This window comes from Ovis canadensis, chromosome 3 (assembly GCF_042477335.2).
Source record: "Ovis canadensis isolate MfBH-ARS-UI-01 breed Bighorn chromosome 3, ARS-UI_OviCan_v2, whole genome shotgun sequence".
NCBI lineage: Eukaryota > Metazoa > Chordata > Mammalia > Artiodactyla > Bovidae > Ovis > Ovis canadensis.
Window position 1 is genome coordinate 19960913 of NC_091247.1, and position 20442 is coordinate 19981354.

At 46.8% G+C, this 20442-nt stretch overlaps 1 non-coding gene across 1 annotated transcript; it reads left to right on the plus strand.

Moving 5' to 3' along the window:
• Positions 1–20162: 20162 nt before the first annotated feature.
• Positions 20163–20234, plus strand: TRNAC-GCA (transfer RNA cysteine (anticodon GCA)). Its single transcript has one exon. It is a non-coding gene; the product is annotated as a tRNA-Cys (tRNA).
• Positions 20235–20442: the final 208 nt, after the last annotated feature.

Below are 20442 nucleotides of genomic sequence, written 5' to 3' on the forward strand. Positions count from 1 at the left end.
ACCTCACAGAGAGGTTTGATCTGGATGGACCCCCACCCCACCGCAGGAGGCAGGTTCTGAGCAATTTGCTTTAATCATTTGTAGATTTTTACCTTGTCAACAGTTCCCAGGAGTTTAAGCAAATGCTAATTCCATCAAGATTGTTCTCTTACTGATTATGTTGGTTTGTATTAGAAAACAGCTTAATTGGCAGTAAACATATCCCAGTTGGAACCCTGCAAGATTGTAGGTGATCTCTTTACAGGGTGCATTCCCCTCTAAGCAGGGTCTGCTGACCCAAACCAGATGGAGAACATGGACTATTTCCAGGAGGACACCTCTGACTGACCAGGGGGAAGGGTGTGGCCCAGGGACACAGGTGATGAGTTGGGAAACAAAGCCGTAGCCACAACCCATACTTGGTCTTCTGTGTCATCTTCTGCAGCTGCTCAGAAACCAGCCTCGGCGCTCAGAGAACCTTCCAGTTTCCAGTCCTGCTTCTGGACAGGCCTGTGTGGAGGTCCGGCTTGGCAGGATGGGGATTATCCATGCTGGAAGTCACACAGAGTCACTGAAGTTCACTAAAGCAGAATATGACCTCAGTCAGCTTCAAGACTGACCATATGGCATTTTCCAGCACAAAAGGGAAGGAGAACAAAGATGCTGAATTTTAAGAAGAAAACTCACCAGATACAAGGCTTCTTTCAGGTTCTTGTTATTTATTAAAATCTGATTAAAAAAATACTGGAAGAGTAATAGCAATATCCTTCAGACTCTGATTCTAATAAACTCTAAAATGTCAAAATAGTCATCGGATATTTATTGAGCACCTACTATGTATCATTGAAAAAAGGGCCTGATACTAGGGAAGATTGAAGGCAAAGGGAGAAGAAAGAGGCAGAGGATGTGATGGTTAGATAGCATCATTGACTAAATGGGCATGAATGTGAGTGAACTCCAGCAGATAGTGAAGGACAGGGAAGCCTGACTGCAAAGATAGGCTCAATAAAGCACAGAAATGGTATGGTCTTAACAGAAGCAGAAGATATTAAGAAGAGGTGGCAAGAATACACAGAAGAACTAGACCAAAAAGATTTTCACGACCCAGATAACCGCAATGGTGTGATCACTCACTTAGAGCCAGGCATCCTGAAATGCGAAGTCAAGCGGGCCTTAGGAAGCTTCACTACGAACAAAACTAGTGGAGGTGATGGAACTCCAGTTGAGCTATTTCAAATCATAAAAGATGGTGCTGAGAAAGTGCTGCACTCAATATGCCAGCAAATTTGGAAAACTCAGCAGTGGCCACAGGACTGGAAATTCCATTCCCAAAGAAAGGCAGTGCCAAAGAATGTTCAAACTACTGCACAAACGCGCTCATCTCACACACTAGCAAAGTAATGCTAAAATTCTCCAAGCCAGGCTTCAACAGCATGTGAACCGTGAACTTCCAGATATTCAAGCTGGATTTAGAAAAGGCAGAGGAACCAGAGATCAAATTGCCAACATCTGTTGGATCATCAAAAAAGCAAGAGAGTTCCAGAAAAACATCTGCTTCTGCTTTATTGACTATGTCAAAACCTTTGACTGTGTGGATCACAACAAACTGTGGAGAATTCCTCAAGAGATGGGAATACCAGACCACCTTACCTGCCTCCTGAGAAATCTGTACTCAGGTAAAGAAGCAACAATTAAAACTGTGCATGGAACAACAGACTGGTTCCAAATCAGGAAAGGAGTATGTCAAGGCTGTATATTGTCACCCTGCTTATTTAACTTATATGCAGAGTACGTCATGCGAAATGCCAGGCTGGATGAAGCGCAAGCTGAGTCACGATTGCTGGGAGAACTATCAATAACCTCAGATACACAGATGATACCACCCTTATGGCAGAAAGCAAAGAACTAAAGAGCCTCTTGATGAAAGAGGAGAGTGAAAAAGTTGGCTTAAAACTCAACATTCAGAAAACTAAGATCATGGCGTCCAGTCCTATCTCTTCATGGCAAATAGATGAGGAAACAATGGAAACAGTGACAGACTTTAACCTGGGGGGCTACAAATTCACTGTAGATGGTAACTGCAGCCCTGAAATTAAGACGCTTACTCCTTGGAAGAAAAGCTATGACCAACCTAGATAGCATATTAAAAAGCAGAGACATTACTTTACCAACAAAGGTCTGTCTAGTCAGAGCTATGGTTTTTCAAGAAGTCATGTATAGATGTGAGAATTGTACTATAAAGAAAGCTGAGTGCTGAAGAATTGATGCTTTTGAACTGTGGTGTTGGACAAGACTCTTGAGAATCCCTTGGACTGCAAGAAGATCCAACCAGTCCATTCTAAAGGAAATCAGTCCTGAATATTCATCGGAAGGACTGATGCTGAAGCTGAAGCTTCAATAGTTTGGTCACCTGATGCACAGAACCGACTCATTTGAAAAGATCCTAATGCTGGGAAAGATTGAAGGCAGGAGGAAAAGAGGATAACAGAGGATGAGATGGTTGGATGGCATCACCGACGTAATGGACATGAGTGTGAGCAAGCCCAGGGAGTTGGTGATGAACAGCGAGGCCTGGCGTGCTGCAGTCCATGGGGTTGCAAAGAGTCAGACACGACTGAGCAACTGAGCCGAACTGAAACACTAGTAGGGCACAAGCTCCCTCTAAGACACACACAGCATTAGCAGGTGCAGAGAGCAGCTGCCCCACCACCCCCATCCCGGGGCTGATGGCAGTAAACAAGGAAGGGACTACAGACCTGGAGTCCCTGAGATGGGACTCAGACCTTTAGGAGAGGCCGTGGCCCCTGCAGAAACACAAAGTCTGCTGGCCTAGGGGCCAGAGTGGTCTCCAGGGCCAGGCCGTTGGGCTATGAGAGCAGGCTGGAGCTAGTCCCCGGAAGGGAAAGCGGTGTGCTGGGTAGCGGTGAGGTTTGCTGGAGATATCAGTGCCACCAGGACTCCTGCACACCAGTCCTGTCGGTGGCCGCGCCTGGGAAGGGAAAAACCACGCCTGGGAGCAGGACGAGAAGCCCTTTCCTCTGTGTGGCTTTGCTGTGTCCCTCCAGCCTCTTCTAGGGGCAGAGCTTCAGCTCGCACTCGCTGGCAAGGGCAAAGGTTCCCAGGGTCCAGCTCTGGTATCCCAGAGGCAGACAGGGCGGATTTGGAGCTGAGAGATAATAAACTGATGACTGGTACAGTTAGGAGCCAGAAAGATGGCGAGGGTGGGGGCGGGGGGGAAGAGTATGCCTCCCGCACAGTTCTTCTAAGTTCTGTGATGTTGCAAGACTGCATTTAATAAGTATCGTGGTAGGGATGTAATCTGTGCCCCCACCCCTACCCCACTGTCATCCGTCTTCTTAATCCACAGAGTTATCATCAGCCCTGCTGCACAAGGAAGTAAGCAGAGTCTCAGAGAGGTTGAAGTCATCCCTGTAGATAAGAGGGATTCATCTGCCTCTTGCCTTTCTTCCACGTATCCTGCTGTTTGCCGCATGGAATCCAGAGTCCCTGCTCGGTTGGGCTTCCAGAGCTCTGTGCTGCCCTCACTGTTTCCTTCTTTGACTGCTTGGCCCTCTGCTGACCACATGGGTCCTGGCAGTGGAAACCATGCCTTCTGTACTCCTAGGCCCTGGGTTTTCGACCACTTGGCCCTCTTTTGACCGTGTGAGTCCTGGCATGGAAACCCTACCTTCTGTATTCCCAGGCCCTGTGTATGCACTGGCCTCAGATGTCCCTTGCGGCCACAAGTAGTAGAACCCAGCTCTCATCAAGTCTGGGAATGCCCCTGACCCTGTGCACATGGGCTGCATAAGAGCAGAGCTCATCTCTAAGAGGGTACAACCCCATTCTCAATAAACTCAATCACCGCTTAAAAATCTTTCTGCCTTCTGAAGACAGCGGGTTTTCTCTTTGGAAGAGAAAACCTCTGATGTCCTTGAGCACTTATTCCTGCCCAGAACCTTCTCCTTTGGCTCCTGGAGAAGCAGGCTGGGGGGAATGTCTGGCACAAGTAGAGACAAGCTTGCCTGACATGGACAGGACCCAGCCATGTGCCAGCTGGGGGTCAGCTGAGCTGTCTTCTAGGCAGGGAGATGAATTCTCAGAGGGGATCAGAGTTCCAGGGGGAAAGCCTGCTAGCATGGGTGGCCAGCTCCAGGAACTTCTCTCTGAACCTTGAGTCAGGGGGCCTGGATCTCTTTAGGTGAGCTTTGAGAATCCCTCCAGATCCGGTATCAGTTCATGTGTTACCAACATGTATTGACCCTGCTAAGTGCCAGGCACTGTGGTAAGGCCTTTCATGAATTCTTTCTGCTTTTATTTTTGGCTGCATCATGCAGCCTATGGGATCTTAGTTCCCCTAACCAGGGAGCTGGGCTTGAATTTGGTGCGTTGCTTTTTCCTTTTATTTTAAGTAGGACGCAGCTCTCGCCGTCAAGAATAGGAGAGAAAGCAGGAACATAAAAGCTTTGTGGTGCTGAGGCTCCAGGCTCTGAGAGGCTTTCAGGGCGGTGCAGCGATGGGAGGGCAATCTGGGGCCGAGTGGCTGCCTGTCCCTGGGGCTCGGGGTATCAGAGGCTTTTCCAGCGGAGGGTGCAGCCTGAACAAAGGGGGCTAAAAATAGCCTGTATGTGGGTGGGTGGAGGGAGCCATAGGTAGTTCAGTATTTTCTGGAGCTTAAAAAGCCACCAGGGGCCAGGTCGGGTGGGGCTAGGGAGATGGGCCAGGTGAGGAAGGCGTGCAGTTCCAGTTACGGACAGAAGCCGGACAACATTTTTAGTGCCACCGGTGGAGTCAGAGTGTAATTTTTCACCCATCCAGGACACTTTGAGAGTAAACAGGTGCTAAAAATCCCTTACAGGTGTGAACTGCTCTAGACAAGAGTGGACTGTGGCTGTCCCAGGCACAGTGTCGTAGGGAGCCCTGCAGAGTTTGAAGTGGGAGTGTGACGTCATCAGATTTGTACTTTGCAAAGGTTGCTGGCTGTAGCATGCAAGATGGGTTGAGCGTATTTTTATTTGGAAAGGTAGAAACATGGTTAGCTTGAAGAATTTTTAACGGTGCAAAAAGCTTATGGGGACAACTCTCCCCTGGCCTTTATCCCTGAGTTCTCATCTCAAAAGCAATCACTGGCCCTTTTCAGTGTTTATTCCAGACAGAATCTGAGTATGTACCTGACTATATTTCCCCTTTTAGCTCTGTGGTAACACATGAGGCACCACTGTTCTACTTCTTGCATTTTATTTCTACACCTTGTGAGTTATCCTGTATTAGGACATATGGCGCTGCTGGAGTCTTTCTGTCAGCTGTTAACGTGTTCCATGGACCCGGCATGTTATATTCCAGACTTCCCCTGTGAATGGAAGGGCACTGCGGTTGTTTCTAATGTCCTGCTATTACAAACAGACTGCAGTTAATATGCTCATACATAGGAGATGTGCACGGAGAATGAATTCCCTGAAGTGGGATTGCGAAGTCAAAGGCCATTTGCATTTACGCTCTTGATAAATATTTTGCCAAATTGTCCTCCGTCAGAGGGGAATCATTCGCCACACAAAGTCCTGTGTGTGAGGAGACTAATCACAGCAGGAATGCACTGAGTCTCAGAGGACTGGGCGAGGTGGGTTATCCAGCTGGAGCAAGGATAGTGACGAGGTGAATTTTGCAGCAGTCCCGGAGAGAGATGTGAGGGTCTGATAGAAGACAGTCCCGGTGAAGTGCTGAGGAAGGAAAGATTTGGAGAAATACATGAAGTCAGCCTGCCAAGGTGACAGGTGACAGAGCTATGTGGTTTTTTTTTTTTGACTGCACTGGGTCTGCACTGCTGCACGAGGGCTTTCTCTAGTTGCAGGAAACAGGGGCTACTCTGTCGCAGGGTGAGGGCTTCTCCCCGCAGTGGCTCCTCTTGCGTTGGAGCACAGAGTCTAGGCACATGGGCTGCAGGAATTGCAGCCCCAGGCTCGAGAGCTCGGGTTTAGTAATTGTGGCACATGGGCTTTAGTTGCTCTGCAGCCTGTGGGATATTCCCGGACCAGGGATCAAACTGGTGTCCCTTGCATTGCAAGGCGGCTTCTTAACCAGTGGACCGCTGGGAAAGCCCCAGAGAAGTGGGGTTTTATGTGTGTGTGTGTGTGTGTGTATGTGGACTGGGGGGGATGACTTTCACTTCTGTATCTTGGGAGGCTGAGGGAGAAAGGTGAGCTTGTTTACTGGGGTGGTGGACACCATCTCTTGAGAAGGTGAGGGAGGTGAAGGTCGAGACATCGGAAGGAAGGTGGACATGTGGGCCTGAGGCTAGGGAAGGAGCCCTGGATGAAGCCCCAGTAGACATGGAGGGGAGGCCTGTGCTCCATGGGGCAGCCTGGACCAGGGCCCCTGGGGAGGCATCAGCATCAGAAGGAAGAGGCTAGGTGAGGGCCTGGGTTGCAAACTGCTGGAGGACATCCATTCCGGGCACCGGACAGGCACCCGTGAGACGTGCTGCCTGGGTCCCCTCGCCTCACCCCATCCTGGCCCTGGTGGAGGAGCCTGGGGACCAGCCATCTTTAAGAGGCAGGCTGTGGGGCGGGGAAGGCGGAAAGGAGCAGAGAGGTGCAAGGAATTTTCCGGAAGCCATAGAAACCAACGCCCAAGTCTGTGGGCGACAGGTCTGACAAGGGAAGGACTAGAAAGTGCCCATTAGAGAGACCGATTAGGAGGTCACGGGCGCCCTTAGCAGAGCCGTTTCAATAAAAGGATAGAGGCTGGGAGTCTATGGAACAATAATAGAAAGTCAGGGTGTTTACTCATTGGTTGTAACCTAGCAACAGTGTGTTCTTAAATGGGGTAAATGTTCTAGAAAGTGAGACCGAATTACCCAAGAACATGGTGTTCTAGAGTGTCTGGCTGGGTTTGGCAGCCAATTTCCTACTTACTTAGAGGTGCTCAGGAGATGGGTAAAAATTACCCCAACTTTCCTCTAAATTTCTGGGTAGCAGATGACAGGCATTTATTATGCTAACAGGACTTAAGTGCTGTTAAGCTCAGGGTCAGCTGCCTGAACGCAAAGTGAACCTGAGTGAGGGCAGGGTAAGAGTGGGGATCCCAGCAAGGAGATGAGCTGGAGCTGTCCTCGGCCACCTCTTTGGGAATCAAACATTACAAAGTGCCTTTAAGACCTCACTGTGGGCTCACGAGCTCCTCTGAGACACCGGTGCTGCCCTCCTTTCCCTCCCCCCTGTGGATCCACCCGCATCAGTGGTGAGCACCTGGGGACACATTTTTCCCCAGGAAAGGCCACCTTCTGACCAACCGGCTCGATTTTACCATTTTGACCATGGTCATTTTTTTTTTTGCTTATAAAGTTAGAAATAGTTATTTTGAACTCTTAAAGTACAAAGTGCAAAGGATAGTAACTCTTGCCTTCCTGACACCCCAAAGGAACAGATATTTAACTTCAGACATTTTCATTTGCTTTTCTTTTCTTTTTTAAATTTTATTCTTTTAAAAAACATTTATTTATTTATTTGGCTGTGTTGGGTCCCTAGTTGTGTCCTGCAGGATCTTTCGTTGTGGTTCACAGACTCTCTAGTTGTGGCCCAAAAGTTGCAGCACATGAGGTTAGTTGCTACAAGGCATGTGGGATCTTAGCTTCCCAACTGGGGATCGAACCCACATCCACGGCATTGCAAGGCAGATTCTTAACCACCAGACCGCCAAGGAAGTCTCTCATTTGCTTATTTTATTGCAATAAAACGCTGCAGGTAAAATTGGAAGCCCCTTGTTTCCCTTCCCAGTGCTGTCCCTTTCAGCTCCCCTGAGAGGTGACTGTTGTCACAGATTTAGACGCATCGGTGCCATGACTTCATAATTTATCCTGCGTGCTTCCCTGAGCAACAGGCAGCATCACAGAATGTGTGTAGAAATCCTACAATTCTACTGTTGACAATGTTTTGAACTTGCTTTTCTGCTCAACCTTCTGTACTTCTGAGATCTGTAAATGCAGATGCACGTGGGCCTGGTTGTATTTTATTTTACCTGGTAGAGTAAATATGTTAACTGATTGGGTGTCTCTATTTCTGCTTTTAGGAATTTTTGCCCTGATTTCGTGCCAGAAGGGGACAGGAAGCGAAACAGACTATATACCGGGATATGTCACTGAATATGTACCTGTTAACTCTCCTTCAGGCGTTATCTTTCTACTTTTTCACTGCCCTGTTTGTTTTTTTTTTGTTGTTGTTTTTTTTTAAGATTTTTGTTTCTAGAGCAGTTTTAGGTTCAAAGCAAAACTGAGAGGAAGGCACACAGATCTCTTTTATACTCCCTGCCCCCACACATGCACATCTTCCCGCGTTATCACAACCCATGGCAGAAGGTGCATGTGTTACAAATGACGAGCGTACATTAACATACGTCATCCCCCGCAGTCCGTAGCTGTACACTTTATTCTTGCTATTATGGGTTCTATGAATTTCAACAGTGTATAATGACATGTATCCAACATGTTAGCATCACACAGCATAGATTTTACTACCCTAAAAATGCTCTGTGCTCCTCCTATTCATCCTTCCCTCCCCCCAACCCCTGGCAACCACTTATCTTTTTACTGTCTCCATAGTTTTGCCTTTTTCAGGATGTCTTATATGTAGCTGGAATCATACAATACACGGCCTTTTCAGAGTGGCTTCTCTCACTTAGTAACATGCGTTTAACTTTCTGCCGGGTCTATTTACGGCTTGACAGCTTCTTTCTCTTTCGTACTGAATAGTATTCCATTGCCTGGATGTAGCCCAGCTTGACCGTTAACTCACTGAAGGGTATCAGCTGCTTTCAACTTTTGGCAATGATGAGTAAAGCTGCTATAAACATCCGTGTGCAGGTTTTAGTGCGAAGATGTTTCCAACTCATTTGGATAAATACCAAGGATCGTGATGGCTGGATTATATGATAAGAATATATTTAGTTTGTAAGAAATTGCCAAACTGTCATCCAATGCTCTGATTTTTAAACATATCCACTTTTCCTGTGGTTTATATTGTGGAAAGTTATCTCAGATTGTTTTTGGAAGGAGGCAAGGAAAAAGCTGTAGAAGGAAATGGCAACCCACTCCAGTAATCTTCCCTGGAAAATCCCATGGACGGAGGAGCCTGGCAGGTACAGTCTATGGGGTCGCAAAGAGTCGAACACAACTGAGCAACTTCCTTTCCACTTTCACTTTCAAGGAAGAAACACAAGCAGGCAAGCACCTAAACACACGACTAGTTCCTATCTGGGCTTGACAGGTGGGGACTCAGTCAGACTGCCCAGAGTTCAGTTCAGTTCAGTCACTCAGTTGTGTCCGACTCTTTGCAACCCCATGAATCGCAGCACGCCAGGCCTCCCTGTCCATCACCAACTCCCAGAGTTCAGACTCGTGTCCATCGAGTCAGTGACGCCATCCAGCCATCTCATCCTCTGTCGTCCCCTTCTTCTCCTGCCCCCAATCCCTCCCAGCATCAAAGTCTTTTCCAATAAGTCAACCCTTCGCATGAGGTGGCCAAAGTACTGGAGTTTCAGCTTTAGCATCATTCCTTCCAAAGAAATCCCAGGGCTGATCTCCTTCAGAATGGACTGGTTGGATCTCCTCGCAATCCAAGGGACTCTCAAGAGTCTTCTCCAACATCACAGTTCAAAAGCATCAATTCTTCGGCGCTCAGCCTTCTTCACAGTCCAACTCTCACATCCATACATGACTACTGGAAAAACCATAGCCTTGACTAGATGGACCTTAGTTGGCAAAGTAATGTCTCTGTTTTTGAATATGCTATCTAGGTTGATCATAACTTTTCTTCCAAGGAGTAAGCGTCTTTTAATTTTCTGGCTGCAGTCACCATCTGCAGTGATTTTGGAGCCCAAAAACATAAAGTCTAACACTGTTTCCACTGTTTCCCCATCTATTTCCCATAAAGTGATGGGACTGGATGCCATGATCTTCGTTTTCTGAATGTTGAGCTTTAAGCCAACTTTTTCACTCTCCACTTTCACTTTCATCAAGAGGCTTGTTAGTTCCTCTTCACTTTCTGCCATAAGGGTGGTGTCATCTGCATATCTGAGGTTACTGATATTTCTCCCAGCCATCTTGATTCCAGCTTGTGTTTCTTCCAGTCCAGCGTTTCTCATGATGTACTCTGCATAGAAGTTAAATAAGCAGGGTGACAACATACAGCCTTGACGCACTCCTTTTCCTATTTGGAACCAGTCTGTTGTTCCATGTCCAGTTCTAACTGTTGCTTCCTGGCCTGCATACAGATTCCTCAAGAGGCAGGTCAGGTGGTCTGGTATTCCCATCTCTTGAAGAATTTTCCACAGTTTGTTGTGATCCACACAGTCAAAGGCTTTGGCATAGTCAATAAAGCAGAAATAGATATTTTTCTGGAACTCTCTTGCTTTTTCCATGATCCAGCGGATGTTGGCTGTTTGATCTCTGGTTCCTCTGCCTTTTCTAAAACCAGCTTGAACATCAGGAAGTCCATGGTTCACGTACTGCTGAAGCCTAGCTTGGAGAATTTTGAGCATTACTTTAATAGCATGTGAGATGAGTGCAATTGTGAGGTAGTTTGAGCATTCTTTGGCATTGCCTTTCTTTGGGATTGGAATGAAAACTGAGCTTTTCCAGTCCTGTGGCCACTGCTGAGTTTTCCAAATTTGCTGGCATGTTGAGTGCAGCACTTTCACAGCATCATCTTTCAGGATTTAAAATAGCTTTACTGGAATTCCATCACCTCCACTAGCTTTGTTGATAGTGATGCTTTCTAAGGCCCACTTGACGTCACATTCCAAGATATCTGATTCTAGATGAGTGATCACACCATCGTGATTATCCAGGTCATGAAGATCCTTTTTGTACAGTTCTTCTGTGTATACTTGCCACCTTTTCTTAATATCTTCTGCTTCTGTTAGGTCCATACCATTTCTGTCCTTTATCGAGCCCATCTTTGCATGAAATGTTCCCTTGATATCTCTAATTTTCTTGAAGAGATCTCTAGTCTTTCCCATTCTGTTGTTTTCCTCTGTTTCTTTGCATTGATTACTGAAGAAGGCTTTCTTATCTCTCCTTGCTATTCTTTGGAATTCTGCATTCAGATGTTTATATCTTTCCTTTTCTCCTTTGCTTTTTGCTTCTCTTCTTTTCACAGCTATTTGTAAGGCCTCCCCAGACAGCCAGACTGCCGAGAGATGGGAACTAAAGAGAAGGTGAGTGTGCATCACGGACAGAAACTGGCTCCCGTGAGCGGTCTCCTAGGGTGTCTACCTGCGCCCTGAGGATACAGAGAAGCAAGCATGCTCTGAGTTACCCTCTGTAGACAGGAGTGTTCCATCCATCATCCCTCAGCTGCTTTGTGCCTCCAAATCCCAGCCTCCACTTATACCATCAGCAGACTCAGGCGGCAGCCTGCTGGCCAGGAGGGTGCCTTGCCTTACATGGTCCTAGTAAGGACGCCCTGGGTTTGTCCCAATTTTGGATATCATCGCTTGAACTCAAAGCCTCAAGGGCACGGGCTGACTCCTTCAGTTGAGGGGAATTCTGCTCCCTAGGACTATCCCAGCCCTTTTGTCTGTGCCGCTTTCCAAGCCCTGCAAGTCAGCCCCCTGGGACAAGTCAAAGGGCTCCCGGAGAGTAGCCTTGAAGCATCCGCTGCTTCCAGGCCACCCGGATGTCTTCTCTCGCCGCAGCTTGTTCTCCCAACACCCTACTCTTTCTTGAGTCCCATCTCTCCCTTTGCCCAAAGCCTTATCCTCAAATGACTATCCTAGGATATAGTCGTGTTCTGCCCCCAGGCTGCTATCCAGATATTCTTTTTCGTTGCTTGCTGCCACCTAACTGTTCACTCATCCCCTCACCAGAGGGCACTCTCCTGGACATCTCAATGCTAGTTGACCAACATCTCAAGGTAGAGGCCATAGCTGTCTCGTTAGAAGGTGATGCGTTAATCTAGAAAAATGGTACCGATGAACCAATGTGCAGGGCAGGAACTGAGATGCAGACACAGAGAATGGACTGTGGACACAGCAAGGGGAAGAAGAGGGTGGGATGAATTAAGAGAGTAGCATAGATGCATATGTATTACAATGTGAAGCAGAGAGCTGGTGGGAAGTTGCTATATGGCTCAAGAAGCACAGCCTGCTGCTCTGTGATGATCTAGAGGGGTGGGATGGGGGGATAGGAGGGAGGTTCAGGAGGGACACAATACCTGGACCCTTAAGGCTGGTTCACCTTGTATGGCGGAAACCAACACAGCATTGTAAAACAGTTATCCTCCAATGAAAGACAAAACATTTTAAAAAAATACAAAAAGAAAAAAGAGAAACTGATGCATTGAAATTATGGCAGAATAGAAATATTCAGCCTGCTTTAGTAGAAAACAAAACAAAATGATCTTTTCTGTGCTAGAAGGGTGGTATGTAATTATCCCATGCCTTATAACACAATCAGGAAGTTAAGCTCTCTCTGTCTTGGAAGGAAGAGGAGCCAATATTTCAGTTGCTGAGGTCTTAAAAGACAGTGAAAAAGCAAGATTTTCTTAAAGGGGGTGGGCGGCAGCGGTGGTGTGGTAAGGCTGGTGTGGAGGAGTGAAGGAGGTTGAGAGGCCTGGTGGTCAGAGCTGGTGGCCAGAAGTGTTGGAGATGGACCCTCGGAGATGGGCCCTCCAAGCCTGATGCCGGTCTCAGGAAGTTGCCCAGGAATGGAGAGGCAGTGAGTGGGCAGTGGCCTGCCCAGTGCAGGCCTGGGTGAGGGGCCTTGTGTCTGGCCAGGTGTCTCTGCTGCCCCAGCCCCTCTACCTGGTCTTCAAGCCTTGTCCCCCAGAGCTGCTCTAGGGGTGTGAAGCCAGGCTGGATCCTTCTGATTACCTCATAGGCCACTCGCGAGGCTCGAGGCAGCCTGCCTTTGCCAGGGTGCCCGTATACATGCTAACTGAGCAAGCCCAGGTGCCCTGATCTAGGGCACCGCCATGCCCTCCCACCACCCATGACATGTCCAAGCCCAGTGCTCTGCTGCTGGGTCTAGCTCATCCTCAAGTGGGCAAATGGAGGCCTCAGTAGGCTCACCCCCTTGCTCAACTGGGGTCACGCCATCAACGGAGTGCACCTGGGACGTGAGCTAAGGCTTCTGATGGCCAGGGAAGTGTAAGCACCAGAGGCCAAGAACAACTTCATGGTCATTTCTTAGGATGCTCTGGCCTTTCCCTTAGCTTCGTTATCATCCATGCTCTAGATGAAGCCAAATCTGGAGAACCAACACAAGAGATCTGCAATTCTGCTTTAAGCAAGGAACTAAAAGCTAGTTTTATTAAGTTCTGTGAAGATGTTCAAAATTGTAAGATTAATTAAAATAGCAGGGATCACTGTGAGCCAGCTGTCGTTTTAGGTACATTATAGCCCTTACTGATTTAATCCTCAAAATTGCTTTATGAGACAGGTGTGGAGAGAGGACCGGAGTGTTGTGGGTTCCTTCCTTAAAGAACGATGCCTTCGGACACGTGGCTGGGGCTCAGGATGCCAGGAAATGGTGTTCCTTTTGCACAGCGGTGACTATTTCCAAGCAGAGTCTTTCTCAGAAGGTGGAGACAATTGGCATGTTCTGCACGCAGTCAGGGAGCGTTTCTGACCCCGCTGGGAGAATTTCCTCTCGCTGTATTAGTCTCTTGTTTGGGACTTTAGGGGAACAGAGTAAGACATAACCATGGAAACTAACAGGCAATTAACTCCAGCCCCACTTGCTGATCTGGGTTAGAATTGCCCTGCTGGAAGCTCCTTTTGCACTTTCCTATTAGAGCCTGAGCGAGGCGGAAGTCATTGCACAGGGTCTGTGCTCAGGCCCTGGCCAATAAGCAAGTACAGTGGGAGAAACAACTGCTCCGGTCAGGAGCCCTGGGCACCAGTCCCAGCCCCACGTCTGACCTGTGTGATCTTGGGAAATTCACTCTCCACCAGTCCATCTGAGCTCCAACGTGGAAGTGGGATGACAATTAATGGCTGCCCTGGATTCTCATGAGAATCATGAGTTAAAGTTTGTGCAGCTTATTTTGTAAATAACGTGTAAGTGTCAGGAGTCATTGCCCTTACTTTTTAAAAAAAGATTCTTTTTTGACAGGGACCATTTTTAAGGCCTTTATTGAGTTTGTTACAATATTGCGTCGGTTTTATGTTTTGCTTTTTTGACCGAGAGTCTTGTGGGATCCTAGCTTCCTGACCAGATATCAAACCTGCGTCCCCTGACATTGCAAGGCAGATTCTTAAGCACTGGACCACCTGGGACGTCTCACCATTATAATCATTTTAGATGTATGGTTCAGGAGCATTGCATGCATGCTAAGTCACTTTAGTCGTGTACAACTCTTTGTGACCCCCTCCATGGACTGTAGCCCACCAGGCTCCTCTGTCCATGGGTTCTCCAGACAAGAATACTGGAGTGGGTTGCCATTTCCTTCTCCAGGGGATCTTCTTGACCCAAGGATTGAACCCTGGTCTCTTACATCTCCTGCACTGGCAAGTGCGTTCTTTGCCACTAGCACCACCTGGGAAGCCCTAAGGAGCATTGAAAGAAAGTGAAAGTCGCTCAGTCGTCTTTGTTAGTTCCATATTCCTAATTTTCCCTCCTTTCCTTCCTTTTTAAGTCTGAGTAATTTTCCGTGGTATGTATATACCACGTTTTGTTTGTCCATTCATCTGTCAATGGACACTGTGATTGCTTTTGCCTTTTGGTTGCTGCTTGAACAACGTTGCTATGAATGTGAATGTACAAATATCTGTTCAAGTCCTGGATTTCAATTCTTTGGAGTTTAATCTCATTTGCTCAATCAGTTGGTGATTCTATGATTAACTTTTTGAGGGATCGCTATACCACTTTTCATAGCAGCTGCCCCATTTTACATTTCTGTCAGCAAGGGTTCAATTTACCCACAACCTCCTCAACTTTTGTTATTTTCTGGCTTTTCCCCCTTCATAATAGCCATCGTAATAAGTGTGAAGTGGCCCTCCTTTTGATTTTAATTCACATTTCCTTGATGACTAATAGTGTTGAGCCTCTTCTCATGAGCTTATTGGCCATTTGTGTATCTTCTATGGAGAAATGTCTTTGCCCAAGTTCTTTTCCCTTCCTCTTCTTCAAAAAATGTTTTTTTATTCTTACAGGTGCTTTTTACCAGTTCTTCCTTTATCTTAAGTCTGTTTATTATTATGTGTTTTAACTTTTTGTCCTCCTCTTTCAGTTATTTTCCTTTGGGGGTACATGATGCTTATTTGACCATTTTTTATTTCAGGATGGTTGCCTTTCTCAGGGCTTCCCTAATAGCTCAGTTGGTAAAGGATCCGCCTGCAGTGCCGGAGACCTGGGCTCGATCCCTGGGTTGGGAAGATCCCCTGGAGAAGGGAATGGCTACCCACTCCAGTATTCTGTTTAGTCCTTCTCAGGAGTCTGGCTTCTGTGGCCTGTGGGTTCAAGACCCCATAGCAATGTCAAGGCCAAGTCTGTGTCAATCACACAGTCTAAGGGCAGGGGAGGGTTAGAACTGGAGGGGTCAGGGTTTGCCACCCCAAAGTTGCCATGTTGACGTAAGAATTATTTTGAGCTGAAAGCATTTGAGTTCTTGAAATTCCTTATCTGCCTGAAAGAACTTAATTGTCATAAATCCCTTCCTGAGAGCAACTGGAATTCTTTTTCTTAGAGACTACCCCCAGCCAGACGTTGTCGCAAACCATCGTATATCCATCTAATCCCCTGCAGGCCCATTTATCTTTCTGAAAAGTTATTTCCTTCTCCTAATATGTCCTTTTGCCCCATCTCTTTCCCCAGCTAAGTCAGATATATAGACCCCAAAATTCTAACTCCACTTTGAATTACTCACTTCTGGGTACTCCCATGTGTATGCATGATATTAATACACAAGGTAATACCCTTCCATTGATTTTCCTCTTTGTCAATCTGCCCGGTTCAAAGGCCCAGCCAGAGCACCTAGGAGCAGAGAGGGAGACGGAATTCTCCCTCTCCTACAGAGCCCGGGGTGTCGAGGTCCAGGTCCCATGAGCTTCTCTCCCTGATGCCCTGGTCAGGGTTGTATCTCTGACTCTCAGCAGCTTTGGGAAGAGCCTGTCTCCCCAGATTCCTGAGTTGGGAGTGCTTGGGGGTGATGCCTCAGGCTGGGGATCTGTCCTCTCCTGATTTTCTCCTGTCTTCACCCCAACAAAGGTCATGCAGGGTTCTGCTTCTTTCTCAAAGACCAGGAGCAGGGCCTGGCCTGATGGGCCCTCAGTGATTATTCCAAGGGTCACAGAACGGCAGCCAGAGCAGAAGGTAAAAGTGTCCCAGCTATTGTACCAAGTGCAACCAAGTACCTCTCATTGGCAGCTCTGGGGACTTCCAGCACCCCAGTGCCAGCCCCTCTCCCATCAGTAAGAACAGAAAATCTGCCCCATACCAGGCATGGACATCTGCTGCCTATCCCAGTATGACTCTGCTACTTCTCTGCCTTCATTAACTTTATTTTTTATCTTTTAATATTTATTTGGCTGCACTAGGTCTTAGTTTTGGCATGTGGGATCTTTTAGGTACAGCATGCAAACTCTTAGTAGCAGCATGTGGGATCTAGTTCCCTGACCAGGGATCCAACCTGGGGGCCCCCTGCATTGAGTGTGGAGTCTTAGCCCCTGGACCACCAGGGAAGTCCCTGTCTTCATTAACTTTGTTTTTCCAGGGGTCTCCAGCCCACACAATTGCTTGATTGTTCTTATAGAAATTTCCAGAAAGACTATCAGCTTTTCAATGGAAAACATCAGGAGCCAGCTTGTGCCCTAAAATCCTTTGAATTCTTTGCCCTAGAATCTTCATCTCGTTTCCACCACCTCTGGACTGTTGAGTCATGGTCCCTGCCTCATCCTAGTCAAGTTTTCCCCATTCGGAAGACTCGCTTTAAATAAGCTTCCAATGCTCTGTAAGGTTTGATAATGTGCTCCCGCCTCTTGAGACACTGCCAACCATTGGAAGGTGATGTTCCCTTTGCTGTAGTGGTCAGAAAAATCCTGGGCATCGTCTCAGCATGTTTTGTGCGGAGGATGTTTGAGAAGAAGTTTTGACTTTGGGCATCACTTAAGTTGATCTTTGATTCTCTAAATCTTTTTTATCTCACTCTTCTTGTTGCTTGTTCCTCTGATCTTTCTCTAGCTCTGTAGTTTCTCCAGGTAATTTTAGGGGAGGGAGTGCCAGGCAGTGACGGTTTGCCATCCTGACATGACTTTCCTTCCTGCATCAAATCGCTTGCGTCAAAGGGAATTCATGTTGTTACTGGTAGATTCATCCAGGACAGTGTCCAGTGTCTGACGTTGTACCCTGACAGTTTCTGGGTTTTTAAAATCAAAACCCCCACTTCTGTCTGACCCCCAAATCTAACTGATCCTGATTTGAATTTCAGTTCCAATCTGGAGGGAAATTTGTAAATCACGTGACTAAAACACGATGGTGATCCAATAATGGGTTAATAATGCCAGCTTATGGATGTGAGAGCTGGACCATAAAGAAAGCTGAGCACCAAAGAAATTGATGCTTTTGAACTGTGGTGTTGGAGAAGACTCTTGAGAGTCCCTTGGACTGCAAGGAGATCCATCCAGTCCATCCTAAAGGAGATCAGTCCTGAATATTCATTGGAAGGACTGATGCTGAAGCTGAAACTCCAATACTTTGGTTACCTGATTCGAAGAGCTGACTCATTGGAAAAGACCCTGATGCTGGGAAAGATTGAAGGCAGGAGGACAAGGGGACGACAGAGGATGAGATGATTGGATGGCATCACTGACTCAGTGGGCATGAGTGTGGCTAAACTCCCGGTATTGGAGATGGACAGGGAGGCCTGGCGTGCTGCAGTCCATGGGGTTGCAAACAGTCGGACATGACTGAGCGACTGAACTGAACTAATGCCAGCTTAATCATTCCTGCTCTTTGTGACTATTTTAAAAATATGAAGTCTGTAGGCAGTGAATAATTATATACCAGTAGATGTTTCAGAGGTTTAAAAGTGCCTTATTTTCTAATTTTAGGTATCTGGTTAGTGTAATGGGCATTTTTATTCCTATGCAGTCAGAAAGCAAGTATTTACAAAAATTACATATGGTACTGAAGTCATGGCTGTTTCAGCTTATAGTTATTGACTATGATAGCACTGGGGCTTCCCTCATAGCTGAGTTGGTAAAGAATCTGCCTGCAATGCAGGAGATCGGGGTTCAATTCCTGAGTCAGGAAGATCTCCTGGAGGAGGGCATGGCAACCCGCTCCAGTATTCTTGCCTGGAGAATGCCATGGACAGAGGAGCCTGGCTGGCTACAGTTTGTGGGGTCACGAGAGTCAGACCTGGCTTAGTGACTAACCCACCAGCACATGACAGCCCCGGCAAGTCCACTCCCGCTCAGGCTCAGTCTTAGCTCACTTGCCCCTGACACTGGAGAAAAGACAGCAGATGAAAAAGTCGCCCTCGGTATCTGAAGTCAGGCCCACCCAAGTTCACGTCCTGGCTGTGTCCCCCAGTAGGTTTGATGCAAATCAAGGGTGTGACCTTCCTGATCCCTGGTTTCCTCGAATGTGATTAAATTATCTGTATCTCATAGGGTTTTCAGCAGGAACTTTGCTATTATTGTTTGGCTATTGCTGCTTTGGGAGATGAGATGATTCACTGGAGAGTGGGGACAAATATTAGCGCTTCCATTTATATTTACTTTTCCGAACATTCTATTTTCAGTTTACTTGTTACAGTGTGCATAATGTGGTGCGTGTGTGCTAAGTCTCTTCAGTCGTGCCCAACTCTTTGTGACTCTATCTACTGTAGCCCCCCAGGTTCCTCTGTCCACGGGGATTCTCCAGGCAAGAATACTCGAGTGGGTTGCCATGTCCTCCTCCAAGGGATCTTCCCGACCCTGGGAATCTTTGTGGCCCAGGGGTCAAACCCGACTCTTTTATGTCTCCTGCATTGGCAGGCGGGTTCTTTACCACTCATGCCGGCAGGGAAGCTCCGCATAATGTTGTAGTTTAATCTTCACTACTTACCAGTTTATAAAAGATAAATGTGCATTTATTGAGGATGCATACTCTAAATATTTTACTGATGGACCACACATTATGGGCAATCATTGTTCTGGACTGTTTGATCCCTCTGGTCATCCTATTTTGAGTTGCAAATTAATTCTCAGAAATCCTTTCTTATCATCCAATCAGCCCTTCAAGGGCATGGGTGTCAGCAGTTGGGCAATCAGGAGGTGGAGCTTCTGAGTCTGAGGAGGTGAAAGCTGGTCCACTTTCCTACACAAATGCATAGCTCTCCTGACCAGCCTGACTCCCTCAGCAAGATTTCCAATGTTATTTCAGGTCTCTGGTTCTAGTTCTGGCAGCACCCAGACCTAACTTAGCCACTTCTTGATGCTTTCCCTATAATTGATAGGGAAAGCAGATAAAAAATTCAGTTTGAATGTAGAAAGTTTGAAAAATGCATTTAGAAAATTTGAAGTAACATATATGTCAAGATATAGAAAGCTGCATCCAATGAATAGATGGTATTATATTCTTTTAGCCTTTTTGAAAAAGCTTTATACTATGGGAAATTTCTAAAATGTACAGAATTGGAAAGAATACCTTAACACGCTCTCATGCACATATCACCAGCTTCAACGACTTATCTACTCATGGCCAATCCTGTTGCATCCATCCCCACCCACTCCCCTATTTTGGATTATTAAACAAACTTTTTAAATCTTTTGGCCACATCTCTGGAATAAATGGGGAAACAATGGAAACAGTGACAGACTTTATTTTTGGGGGCTCCAAAATCGCTGCAGATGGTGACTGCAGCCATGAAATTAAAAGATGCTTGCTCCTTGGAAGAAAAGTTATGACCAACCTACACAGCATATTAAAAAGCAGAGACATTACCTTGCCAACAAAGGTCTGTCTAGTCAAAGCTATGGTTTTTCCAGTAGTCATGTATGGGTGTGAGAGTTGAACTATAAAGAAAGCTGAGCGCTGAAGAGATGCTTTAGAACTGTGGTGTTGGAGAAGACTCTTGAGAGTCCCTTGGACTGCAAGGAGATCCAACCAGTCCGTCCTAAAGGAAATCAGTCCTGAGTATTCATTGGAAGGACTGATGCTGAAGCTGAAACTCCAATCCTTTGGCCACCTGATTCAAAGAACTGATTCCCTGGTGGCTCAGATGGTAAAGCGTCTGCCTGCAATGCAGGAGACCCAGGTTCAATCCCTGGGTTGGGAAGATCCCCTGGAGAAGGAAATGGCAGCCCACTCCAGTACTCTTGCCTGGAAAATTCCATGGATGGAGAAGCCTGGTGGGCTACAGTCCGTGGGGTCCCAAAGAGTCAGACATGACTGAGCGACTTCACTTTCTTTCTTTTCTTTTGATACTGGGAAAGATTGAAGGCAGGAGGAGAAGGGGACAACAAAGGATGAGATGGTTGGATGGC